The sequence below is a fragment of the Vipera berus genome, assembly GCF_964194415.1.
Source record: "Vipera berus genome assembly, chromosome: 3".
Taxonomy (NCBI): domain Eukaryota; kingdom Metazoa; phylum Chordata; class Lepidosauria; order Squamata; family Viperidae; genus Vipera; species Vipera berus.
The window spans coordinates 174220399-174234402 of NC_138204.1; the positions used below are offsets into that span (position 1 = coordinate 174220399).

Sequence of the window (14004 nt, forward strand, 5' to 3'; positions counted from 1 at the left end):
ATGTTAAATCACCAGATTGATGGAGCTTTGTAAGAAATGGAACCCCCTGATTGGTGGAAGCTTGACAGTAGAGGTCAGAGTGTCAGGAATATATTAAAAATCCTCTTAATATCGAGTTTGGAAACTAGGTGGACTGTACAGTAGCTGCTAAAAGAATAGGAGACACTAAGGATATAAATTGACATCCCTGTCTTTTTTCTTTAAAAAAAGTGTTATTATGTTTCTTGTTTTGATAGAGGCTGTTGGCTCTTTTCTTATCCATAGTTATAAAACATTTTTAATAATTGTTGGCATGTACCTTTGGTAAGAGGTTTCCCTCTTTCTGCCCCTCCCCCTAGACACATTAGCATATCTGGCATGTTCCCCTAGCCTAGATAGACTCATTAAGATTGCTTCCATTTTCAGTAAGGATAATAGTGTAGCTGAGAATGAGCCTCATGTTTGAGACTTTGCTTATCCCTGCATTCTGAAAAGGTAAGAATGGTTGAATAACACAACTGGATGCATCAATATCTTTATGTTTCTTCCTCATAACCTACAATCTTTCTCTTTTTAAAAATATCATGCTCTGAAGCAAGCTTCTGAAAATGAAAATTTGTAAACATGTTTGACAACATTGTGAAATGTAAAATCAGAAAAAATGTGATCAGTTGAATATTAGTCTATGAATATTACTTTGAAGAAGTATTGCTGCATGCCATTAGCTCAGCTAAAATCAATCTAACTGTAAGTCCCTATTTTGTTCATGAATGGGTGAAGTCATAAAACATGTTTTAAAATATAAAACTGAATTATTTGTGAAATCCAAGTCCTTTTTCTTATATTGTTAACATCCATTCAGTCTGGACTAATTTGAAAAGCACCAATTGCTTAAACTTCTCCCTTGTGTTTTATATATAGCATCTGTTAGGTGTGGCACTAATTGGACGTTGAAAATGTGGGATAATTCCTGAAAATTTGAATTATTTTTGTTTAAGTCTTACTGAGAAGTTAGAATCTCTTATTTCTTATCTTCATTCATTCCATGGTGCAGATTTCTATTGGAAAATTTATTTGATAAACATTTTATTGAAAAACTGATCTGTCTAACGTTAATCTCATCAAGAACAGAACATTTAATGGTTGTTGATAAATTGTCAGAGATTTCATTGAAGATATCAGTCTTAATACTGTAATGTTACTACTGAAAATAACTTATTACCTGATTAACAGTATATACTGATTTTTTTAAAAAGAAAAAGACTTCTTTGCCTAGTTGAGAAAAAAAATTATGTTGTAAAAGTCTAGACTCTAGACTACTGCAAACATGTAAACACGTTATTTGGAGACAACTGCAAATATATTTCAAAGGATCGTGAAAGTGCTTGGTTTAGAAGGTAATAGGCGTGTTTTATTTATTGCCTTCTTCAATATGTTTTAAAGTTTTTTGAAATAAATATGGTACAGAAGCAAAATGTTCTTGCAGCACTCTAATTGCTACTACTTGATGGATGCTGTGTTTTATTTCTGACATGTGCTAACTATATGATTACAGATAACCCATTTCACATATTTCCATCAGTGGAGAAATATGAACAAGACAAAAACACCAAAATACAAATTTATGACAGATTGGCATCTGAAAGCCAAATATTATTTAGTTCATATTTCACCAGGGTGCATTCTTAGCAGCCACCATGAAATTGTAATTGTTTCAGTTGGTCTGATCCTCTAAAGTATGCCAAGATCAACTGAAATGGAAGCCTCAGTAAGCTGATATTTGAACTACTTCTGATCCATCAAAAGGCCAACTATATGATTTCATGTATATTTAGTTCCAGAAGAAAAACAAAGAATGTAAATTATCTAGTTATGGTGCCACTCTGGCAGTGATCTTATTTTATTTTCACAGCATACTTATACAAACATAATTCCCATTATATACAGTAGACTTACTCCCAGCTGCATATCTCCATAGTGTTGTGATTAATAGATTGTGGTTAATAGCTAACAAAAGTATAACACACTTTAAGATAAAGATTAGAATTTTCTCAAATAATTTCCTCAAGTTTTGCATGCAGAGACACAAATAAGGTTGATCCCTAAAACAGAAATCATATAAGACTGCCAAATCGGAGGTGTGCAAATTTTGTTCTTATATAACTTTCTAAAAACAGAGGTACGCCTTACAAAAGTTGCCACAGAATTGGAATTTTAACATTCCAATTTGAGAAATGTTGAAATATGTGAGAAGTAATCATATTAACTATGTATTGAATTTCAAATTAAAAACCCAGGTTTTTTTTCCTTATTCTGCTCACATGTAGCAGTGTTTTGCCTGATGCAACACTTAAAACACCAATTGGCCCTCAGCCTCACAAAAGTTGTTCACTTCTGCACTCTTCTGGATGCAAAGTAGGACACAAGCTATAGTTTGAATGCTTGTTTCTTTGATTTTGAGTGAGGTTTCTATTTCCTGTTTAGCTTTGTCTCTAGTTGCTATTATGCTTTATATGCCAAAATGTGCTAAGTAAATGTACTTTAAATATGAAATTTCCTTGGTTTTAATGTTGTAAAAACCCTTTAAAAATGTTCTTAGGAGTGGCTACTTTGGAAGCTGTTCCCTGTTATCTCTGTTCATGCACAACTGTTTCACTTTGCTGGGGGGAAATGCTGATCAAATTGAGAGGAATGCTGCACAAAATGGGGAAGTGCAGAAGTGTAAATTATTGGGTCACCCAAAATATTGTTTGAATTAAGATTATCTTACTTTTTACTAACACGAATTCTCTTAATTGAATACAAACATGCTCAGGACTTTCCAGAGACTGCCAGCATTCTCTTCTTGTGGGTATTATAACTGAGAACTGGTATCTGTCTCTATTTGTACTGTATTTTGAAATATAAATAAACCAACTTCAGTTGACATAATCTTTAAAAATAAATGGTAGCATTTATATTGCAGAATTTCACTTTCCCAGATGTAATTTTAATAAGTTCTTTGGTTAATTGGGGACCTAGTCTTTAATGTATGCAATTTCCATTTTTGTGAGAGTTGATAAAGCATAACCACTTGAAAAGGCTCCAGAAAACCAGACTAACATTTGCTTGATACTGCTCTACAAGTTCCCTGACATTTTAAGCAGACCTAGCAAGGAGTCTGCTTTTTGTTTTTTCTATGGCTCTACACATGTTGGATACGGCCATATCTCTTATCTAATTTTTGGTGAACATTTCTTGTATTATGGACTGGAAAAAAATGGAAGATTAACAGTATTTTCTGCTAAGTGCATTAATAATTGTAAAGTCACTCATGCAAGTGGAGCTGTGCATGTGCACAACTCACCCATAGCTTGTGTGGCCTGGTTCCAAACAGGCCACGGCCAGAGGATTGGAGACCTCTGTTTTAGATGGCAGTTGATTCATTTAGTTTTAAATTTATTGTAATCTTGTGATATAAAAAATGCATGAACTGTTTGGATTAGTACTTAACAACTTCAATTAATTCAATAATTTGTAGTAGAATTTTTTTAAATTAATTCAGATTACTGCATGAATTAATAATTTTTCACAGTAATATTCATTTTTTAAATTTATAATTTAATTTGTTAAATTTTATACATAATTGTCCTCCATTTATTTTTTAATCTTATGTCTAAATTGCGAGTCTCCAAACTTGACAACATTAAAACTTGTGGACTTCAGTCCCAAAATTCCTCAGCCAACATGGCTGACTGAGAAACTATGGGAGTTGAAGTCCACAAGTCTTAAAGTTGCCAAGTTTGGAGACCCCTGATCTAAATGGTCATGCCACCACTTTGGAATAATTACTTCAAAAAATAAATGAATTATGTGGACGCTGAAAGTCCCTACAACCAAAGATAGTTTCTTTCCCTATAGCTAGCAAGGACGAGATAAGTTTGCATGGCATTTATGTTGCTAATGTTTAAGATGAAATGTTTTTATTTTAGAGTATAGGGGAGGAATTTATATTTGAAAAAACAAAGAATTAGTTTTTGAGAAAGATATTCACTTGATATTGTTAATGTTAGTTCTTAAAAAAATTAATCTAGATAATATTCAAAAAAGTAAAACTGCAGTATTGTTCAAACTCCAGATAATTCTACTGTTTCATATTTTTTTATATTCCATTTTAGGAAATGTGCAAGCTGTGGGAAACTATTTTAAAAAATACAACATTAAATCTTATGCTAGAATTTTCTAGCCCTCATTATCACAAAGATTTGAGAACAATATACTTTTTAAAATGCAGTAGCTAGGAACCAAATAGGCGCCTCATATATAGTTTCCTGTTGAATCTTATGCTTTGCAAATCCTACTTTGAAGAACTAAATCAGGATTTTTCTATTAATGTTAGCAATAAGAGGTGTATTGGTAATTCTGATTGGCTATTTGTATGAAGTGAGATTGGAACACAATTTTATGTAATTGTCTAATAGATTTTTAAAAAAAATGTTACAAAAAAATCTTTAATATGTGGAGCTTTAAACTAAGTTTTTATTGCCAATTTCCATTAAGAGATGGCCAACAAAATTCTCCACAAGCCATTATGTATGATTATAACTGTATTGCATTATAATTCAATACAGAGAGTAGTATAGTACAGAGTTCCCCAACCTTTTGGGCAACAGGGATTGGTTCCATGGAGAAAGGTTTTTCCAGGGACCGGAGAGTGCGTGGTTTTGTGTGCTGCCTGCATCCCACGGATGGGGCTTTATTTGTTTGTGCAGACTGGTTGCTGGCATGCTGCGGCCTGGTACTGGTCCACAGACCGGGGGGTTGGGGACCCCTGGTATAGTAGTCTATGATATTACTAGGAACTAATTAACCTTGGCCCAATCTTTATAATAAAGGAAAGTCGTGCAACCAGCATATTAACTGTAAAAATAAATGAATTTTGACACAGCCATTATACAGACTTCTTAGTTGGAGATATGTGATACTGTACTTTTCTCTGAAAATACGGAGTTAATATCAGATAAATAATAGAGAAGGACCCCTTTCTCCAATATTCATTCACAATGGTATGGGTAGTCCTCCACTTACAATTACAATTAGGCCTGGAATTTTGGTTTAATTAATTGCAGTCATTTAGCGAGGTGCCTATGTGTCTGCTTCATTCAACAACTGCAAACCTGGCCTTTATACTCGTGTCACTAAGCAGGCAGAATGAAAGAGCTGCCCGCTGAAAGAGGGCAGGCAGTTCTCCCCCATGCACAGAAGGGAAATCCTGTGCTGTTCTGGAAAAACAAAAATTGGATACCAAAGAGCCAAGCTTCATTTCTCCTGTCTACCACAAACCCTTCCCTCTCTTTCATGTGTGAAAGAGAACTGCCAGACTGGGCCAGAGAAAGGAAGCTTGAATCCTGAATTGCCTTTTTCTGGCCCAGCAAGGTGATTCCTCTCCCCTCATTGTGCAAAAGATGATGGCTGGTCTGGGCTGGAGAAAGTACGGTAAGCCCTCCTCTTCTGTGTGCTAGTTTTTTTACCCTTCAGAAAATTTGCATTTTGGCTAGAAAGCTAGCAAATGCAATCTTTCTGAACAGTAAGTATAAAGTTCTTTTCCGATAATGCTGACTTTCTGAGGGAGCCAACAGAGAAGACTGCAAATGGTGATCACATGATCGCAGGATGCTTGGCAACTGGTCGTAAGGTTGCCAACTGTGAAATAAAATCATGTGGCCTCCTAGGTGGTGCAGCAGTAACTTCAAAGATGGGTCATAAGCAATTTTTCCTGAGTCTTTTGTAATTTTGAACAGTCGTTGTTGTTAGCTGCGAAGTCGTGTCCGACCCATTGCGACCCCATGGACAACGTTCCTCCAGGCCTTCCTGTCCTCTGCCATCTTCTGGAGATCATTTAAGCTCACGCCTACTGCTTCAGTGACTCCATCCAGCCACCTCATTCTCTGTCGTCCCCTTCTTCTCTTGCCCTCAATCTTTCCCAGCATTAGGTTCTTCTCCAGTGAGTCCTTCCTTCTCATTAGGTGGCCAAAGTATTTGAGTTTTAGCTTCAGGATCTGGCCTTCTAAAGAGCAGTCAGGGTTGATCTCCTCTAGGACTGACCGGTTTGATCGCCTTGCAGTCCAAGGGACTCGCAGGAGTCTTCTCCAGCACCAGAGTTCAAAGGCATCAATTCTTTGGCGCTCAGCCTTTCTTATGGTCCAGCTTTCACTGCCATACATTGCAACTGGGAAGACCATAGCCTTGACTATACGCACTTTTGTTGACAGGGTGATGTCTCTGCTTTTTAGTGTGCTGTCTAGATTTGTCATGGCTTTCCTCCCCAGGAGCAAGCGTCTTTTAATTTCTTGGCTACAGTCCCCATCTGCGGTGATCTTGGAGCCCAGGAAAATAAAATCTGTCACTACCTCCTTTTCTTCCCCATCTATTTGCCAGGAATTGAGAGGGCCGGATGCCATGATCTTGGTTTTCTTAATGTTTAGTTTCAACCCAAGTTTTGCACTCCACTTGCAACAAGAGGCTCTTTAGTTCCTCTTCACCTCCTAGGTGGCGCAGCAGTAACTTCAAAGATGGGTCATAAGCAATTTTTCCTGAGTCTTTTGTAATTTTGAACAGTCATTAGGCGATTGATAATAAATTGATGACTATCTATATGAAATTCCTCCATCGTTCTAAAGTCTTGAAAAGCTTTAACTTTTTACGGAACTGACTAGAGAATTCCAGATTATGAATCTGATATTTTATTAAGTACATTCTATATATGGTGGTAATAGTAATAGTTTAGTGATTAGTGATTAGGACATATCAGAATACAACATGTAAAATAGAAAATACAAAACAGTAATAAGATCATATATTTATGTTGAATAAAAGAAATACTATAAAAGAACTATAAATATGGTAATTTAAGTACGAAGATGGTAGAGGACAGGAAGGCCTGGAGGAACGTTGTCCATGGGGTCGCGATGGGTCGGACACGACTTCACAGCTAACAACAATTTAAATACACATTCAGCCTTGTATTCATACATCTCTAAACCTTTGGGGATACATATCTAACTAGTATATCTTCAGTAGCAATGGACCAGGTCATGTACATTTCTTTGATTCTTAGTAGGAAATCCAAGGGATTTCCTTACATTCCTTCTCTTCTTTTTTTTCTTTTGCATGTGGAAGTTTTCCAACTCATTTTTTCCCCATTAAAATGCAAATGTACTCCTTTTTAGTTAGAAATGAAATCTCTTGTGTGAGTGAACCCAAATTGAATGGAGTAGGAATGTAGCTAGTTTTAGCTACAATATTTCTTCTTGTAATTTATTGACATTCTTAATGTTCATGACTGAGCTAAATGTTTTAACACCTGTATTCAGTTGTTTCAAGAATAAAAATTCCAGTTCTGTTGAATACTGCTCCAGAGAAATAAATGTAAGTTTTGCTTGAACAAAGGCAGATTATTTCAAATAAGTTCTTATTATCTCATTTAAAAATCCCTGCAAATATGTCCTTGTGTTTCATGTGAAAAATTATATCTTACATGATAATTGTGGCATATATTTTTAGTCTACTTTAAATATTATTCTTGTGGTAACCTTACAAAAATGGCCTATTCTGAGTATTTCCTGCTTCCCTGGCCCCAGTTTTGTTGAGAATTTGAAAAGAAATTGTTGCATCTTAGTCTTGTTTCAAATTTGCGTATAAAGTTTATATTCTAAAGACGGGCAGCTGCTTGGTAGCTTACAGTAAGTAACCTTTGATAAAAGTGAAGCTATGATGGCCTACTGCTGCTGCTGCAGAAATAACAAAAACTTTGGCAGCATCTCAGACTAAAAGATCTATTACAAAACCTTGGAATCCAGTTTATTAAATCATAAAAAGCTATCTTGACTTGGCAGGTATAATATATCCATAGTTTTAATTGGAGTCTTTAAGGTTTGAGAAAAATGAAATGTAAAAATAACACAGATGTGGAGTCTCTCAAGAAGACTAGGATGTAGTATAGTTTTTTAATTGAAAAAAATACTGATTCATTCCTTTTAGTGTCAGAAGTTGTAACAAAACCCAAAAAGCAACAGTTTTGTCACCTTCACAGCTAACTTTAAAATGTCAGTCTGGCCATACATAGCCTGAAGTTCTAAAAGTAGATGATATTCTTCATTTCAGTAAATCCCATTTTTAGATGAAACATATTGGTGTATTAGAAAAATTCCCACTTTTTTAAATGAGATAATTCATGCTGCAATTATTCTCCATGAATGAACTCTCTGTATAAAAGTGGAAGTGTGTGTGTGTGTGTGTGTGAGAGAGAGAGAGAGAGAGAGAGAGAGAGAGAGAGAGAGAGAGAGAGAGAGAGAGAGAGAGAGAGAGAGAGAGAGAGAGAATTGTAGCCCAAAAAGGGAAGAGAAGAAAAGAGAGCTGCATGTATTTATTAATTGTGGATAAAATGGCAGTCTTGAGACTTAGAGTCTTAACACAGTTGAAGGGAACAGATTGGGCAGTGATGATTACTAGGCTGAATGAATCATACAGGGGCAAAAAATAATAAGTAGTCACTTGAAGAGTCCAGGCAAAAATTATAACTTCTGTAACTGAATTTAAGACCCAGTAATAAGCATGTGCTTGTGGATATAATTCTTTATGAGCATTATTTCCCTAAATTATATGATACTGAACTTTATGCTGAGGAATACATACTAATCTCACTTTTCTAATGTAATCCCTTTCAGATAGTTTAAGCTACACTTGTAGTCAGAAGTGGCAATAGCAGTTGCTATGTAAAATTTGTGGAGGATTCCACATTAGGAAAGGTTGTGGATGCATTCTCATTCAGTGTGGGAATCTCGGGAGGAACCAGTAAAACCCACTTCCTGTCAGGAAACAGATTTATAAACAAAACCGATCTCTCCTTTCTTAGAGCTGAGTGCTTCTCCTTGTTCTGGTTCTGCTCTCCCAGATGAGCTTCTCTTTTTCTGAGTTGAAGGTTGAGAGCAGATAGATTGCTTTTTTTTCCCCATTTGATCTGTACTTTTTCACTTTTAGTAAAAAAAAAAAGAGGCTTCTTCCAATGGAATAAAAATACAGCACCCAGTATTTTTGTTTTATTTTTGCTGCTTTGGTTTTGGTTTCTAACAGGAATAGGTAGCCTCAATTTGGCACAAACTTAACTGTATGATCTGGGGCAGCAGGGGAGGCACCTACATGAGCAAATGCCCAAGCAATTTTGCAGTGGCCTAGCTAAAATAAATCTGAGTGGTAACACTTGTGAAAGACTTACTTAGTGGAATGTATGCAGTTTTTCTATTATAGATACGATCGGTTTCTTAAGTACTGAAATGTAGCAGTCTGCTATAGAAATCTATCATATAGCTGTTTATCCTGTATTTCTGCAAGAAATTGTTTAGTTGTATCTTTTGAAATTGTACTGAATCTAAGATTGCTATCCTTGTGTTGCCTGGACATGGATAGCCCAAACAATCAAAACCCAAGCACTGTGACTGATTATTTTCTTTTCGTCATAACAGGAGAAGTAATCAAATTCCTAAATGTCACAAGTCCCAGTTGTCAGTATGAGAATACTGTAAATCTTCCATTACGGCTTGGGTTCTTCAGCCAATGAGAAAGTGGGTGCTTATAATACTTCCTTTAAAAACAACAACAACAACTGCCTCTTTTACCAAGGTAAAGACTACTTATTGCCAAAGCAAAATCAGCTAAGAAACATGAAAAAATGTTAATGCTTATTTCTGCTTACCAGACTTATAGACCATAGGGAAATCTCCGAGAACATTCCAATATTTGTTTCATTCCTCACCCTCCAAGTTATATATATGAATAAATATGGATTTTCATGATTTTATAATATAAACCACATGTCATCACTTCAAATAATCAAGAAGCAAAAACCTAGATCTTGGCCAGGCATCATATGATTCCTGGAACTTGTAATTGCTCCTCTTTTCCTCTAAACATCAAATTTCCAACAAGAAACATCTGTACATAATTAATTCAATGTACAGGTGGCTTTGTGGCTTACTTTATCAGGAATGGAAGAAAATAAAATCATGCACTCACTGCCTGCAAAATATTTCTAGGAAGATTCAAGAATGAGAACTGATAGGAAAGAAATAGTCTCTCCGCACATTCCCATTAGATATTTTATAAAATATAGATACATCAAGCTAAGTGGTACAAGTTACATTATTCTGTCCTGGAAGCCATGGTTTTTCAATCTCATTGAATTTAAAAGCCATATTCTATTAAATCGATTCTCTTTTCCCAGGACTTTTCATTCTGGGATTATTTAGTTCCCTGACTATTTGCATACTGAGCAGGCCAAGTGCATCTGAATAAATTTGCTTTGGCAATGATACATTATATCCTGACACTTTGAAAGCAGAGAAGTCTGCTTTTAGAATTGGTGATCTGCACATTTTTTTCCTGTAGAAATAAAAATGGTAATAGAGACTAGGTTCCAGCATTAAATTATTGGTTTTCTTTCTGGAATGAGTGGGAGGGGGGGTTGTGGAAGGAGCTGAGGCATTTAATCCACTTCTTGTCATCTGTCTTCAAACTTTTTTTTTCTTTTGAAAGGGTTGCTTAGTTTAGTCCTTGCAGCAGTTATAAAATGCTAACTTAAGTGCTCTTGGTGGTTTTTCAAATCTAGAGCTGTTGATCTTCTAACCAATCAATCCTTTTCAAGAGTACTTATATGGAAAATCAGTAGAACAACATTCCTTGTCTATAATAAAACTGTTAGTGTTCCATTGATATCATGTGATTGGAAGATGACTTAACTATCACTGTATGGATTCAAATGCAGCAAACAGAGAAATCTAACTTTCTTATTCTGAATAACTAACACCATTCAAAATTGAAATTAAGAATGAATATTTCATAAAATTCAAAGTTCAATATTCTTGGTGCATTATTGTTATGCTCTTCATGGCACAGTTGACTATTTGATTTTCAGTTTCTTAACTCTCTTATAGCTCTCCCCTCTCCCGGTCTTTATTTTTAGTTAGTGACTTAGATGTGTTAATGAAGATAAAAGGTATTTAGTTATTAACACTGATATCTAAGAATAGCTTTTCTCATTTTTCTTCCAGAACATGAGACTGATCTGCGAATCCTATTGTCCTTTTCAGTACAATTAAATTTGGTTTCAGAATGTTTTTGAAGCAAGGGAGAACTGCTATATGAAATTCCAAATTATTCTTATGTAGATAGGTTGTTTAAACAAATAATCCAAAAGACTGGTCAAATTGATATTAATCCTGGTTATCTGTTTTCCAGAAGTATGTCATTGATGCTTCATTGTGTTAACAAAATTTGTGAAATGTCTTATCTCACCCTGCCCTATTAGATGTATTATCAGCTAGGAACCTACATTTGGTAAGTCCCAGATCTGCTGTGGACCCCAAATTATGAAACATTTTTCCCTTCCACCAAGATTAGTTTAGTTCAGACATGTCAAACACAAGGCCCGGGGGCCGGATCCGGCCCGCGAAGTGGTTTCATGTGGCCCGCAAAGCCATCCTGGAAACAGTGAGGGAACGGCCCCCACTGCCTTGGCCCTGGCCCAGAGACCCTCCTTCTGCCAGAGACCCTCAGATCTGTCCCACTCCTGCCCAGGCCCCCATAGGCACCCTTGATGCGAACGATGTAGAGCTGGCCATGCCCACCCAGTAGGCCATATGCATTCTAGCCACGCCCAGCCAGTAGGCCACGTCCACCCTGGCCATACCCACCCGGCCCCTTGAGGGCAACCGCAATGCTGATGCGGCCCTCAATGAAATTGAGTTTGACACCCCTGGTTTAGTTCCATCTCTTTTGACATTCCAGAATTCCCTCATGTCCTGGTTAAGTTATCAGGCCTGGGGCTCTCAGGGAACCAGAGGCTTAGTTAGAGGTAATGATTTTTATCCCCTCTTTGCCCAATGTTTGTATAGTATAGTATAGTTTTTGTAGTATTTATCTTTTAATGTGGATTTTCTACTTCTTTGTATTTGTTGTTTTAACATTTATTTAATGTACCCCAGACAGGATCACTTTTTGTGAGATGAGTGACTATGCAAGTGTTGATTAATTGTTTATTGTAACCCTTTCTATTATCAGTTTTTTCCACCCAATTAATAACTTGCTTGGTAAATTATTTTACATATTTTGTTGAAAATATTGAAGTTGGTTTAAATAAAAGCTTTAAAATAATGTTTCAAAAAGATGAAACTTTTAAAATTGGGATTTTAATTGTGGTAATATTTTGTTTTTAGTCTTCTGTTGATATTCTTTTTGATATTTTTAAAATGAATGTTCAGATGAATTAAAAGTGGGGATATGTATCTATAAACAAATAAATCATTTCTCACCATGAAATAAGCAACAGTAGATTTTATATGATCTTAATTCATGTCACAGGCATCATTTGTTTTTGTAGTATTTATCTTTTAATGTGGATCTTTTCATTTTTTGTATTTGTTGTTTTAATATTTATTTGATGTATGCGATGAGTGACAATACAAGTGTGATTGTTTATTGTAACCCATTCTATTATCAGTTTTTTTTCTATCTGATTAATAGGTAGCTTGGTAAAATATTTTACATATTATTTTACATATTATTTATTTGTCTATTTATTTTTAATCCCATTTATATCCCGCCCTTCTCCGAAGACTCAGGGTGGCTTACAATTTAAGCACAAACCAATGTGCTTAGCAATAGCCTTCATTCTATGTATATGCCTGCTTATTAGGGCTTTCCCCCCCCCCCCAGCGGCATTATTACAAAGTCAGCTTATTGCCCCCAACAATCTGGGTCCTCATTTTACCTACCTCGGAAGGATGGAAGGCTGAGTCAACCTTGAGCCTGGTGGGACTCGAACCTGCACTAATTGCGGGCAGCTGGTGTTACTTAAGGAGGCATTAGCCCACTGCTCCACCAAGGCTCTACCAAGGCTCTTATTACACTCCTCTGGTAAAATATAACTGTCAGCTCCTACATTCCAGAAGAGTAAGGCTTGTTCTATGAAATCTTGTTTATTCCCCAAATTGGTCAAAATACTTGTGATATATACTTTGCTAAAGTGATAATTTATTGCCAAGTATGTCCATTAAGTCCATTTTGAATTTGGGAGATAAGGAGTTAATGGAGTAAAGAATTTTACAGGTTAAAATAGAAGAACTAATTTCCTTTTAGTGTACTACACAAAGTACTGTTATGCTTCGGTTAAAGAACATACAGTTCATATGAAAAGCTAAACCCTATTATAATAATAATCTTTTGGCATAACATACATATTTCTCCATGCTACTTACTGATATAAACAATGATTGGTTTTTAGAATTAAGCTATTCTGATAGATATACAGTTCCCAAATTAACAGATAAGATACTACAAGTTAGTCAATAAACAGGATTCATCCTAAAATGTCCAACACATTTATAAATACTATACCATGGGAGTTGCTGTATATTGATACAAGCCAGGCTTCCAACTGTTGGGAAGATGAAAACTTTGAGAATATATTTGTAAAGACTCAAAATCTGAAAGAAGTAAATTTATTGCAGAAAAGCTTTGAAGACGTGGAAGAATTCTGGTGACTATTATGTTTCAAATGCATACTCTATTTATAATGAAATCAATTTTCAAAATTTTAGGACTTTCTTATACCCACACAATGCAAAGGACTCAGATTGAACTTTTGACCATGTGAGAACTTGTTCTCATATTTCCATAGGTATGTTAATAATACATCATCTTGCATATATTGTACCATCACTGCTGTTTTAGGGGAGAATTTAAGATAAGAATTGCTTGAAGAATTCTCTCTTGTCAAACAATGGAGACCAGTCTTTATAAAAGTATGCAATTTCTTTTTTCTTAATGGGAAAATTCAGATAACAGAGAATCCTCAAGATGCATTGGACTTCAGTTCCTTTAACTAATTCTTTGTCATCTATATTTGGATATTAATATCATGCTAAGTGAGGATTATAGGGGTTACAGATCAATAAATATGCTTGAGACTGAAAAAGCTAAATTGGTAATGAA

At 35.5% G+C, this 14004-nt stretch overlaps 1 protein-coding gene across 5 annotated transcripts in view; it reads left to right on the plus strand.

Annotated features, from left to right (window-relative positions):
- The window catches only part of MAPRE2 (microtubule associated protein RP/EB family member 2), a 65296-nt gene that overhangs the window by 24953 nt on the left and 26339 nt on the right, over positions 1–14004 (plus strand). Inside the window, exon 3 of one of the 5 annotated variants that reach the window (XM_081324989.1) lies at positions 9480–9636. The exons of 3 other annotated variants lie outside the window; for them this stretch is intronic. The gene's annotated coding sequence lies outside the window, so the exon portion shown is untranslated. Of the gene's footprint in view, positions 1–9479; positions 9637–13270; positions 13691–14004 lie in introns of those variants that run through there. One more of the 5 variants, XM_081324990.1, reaches the window with a different exon arrangement.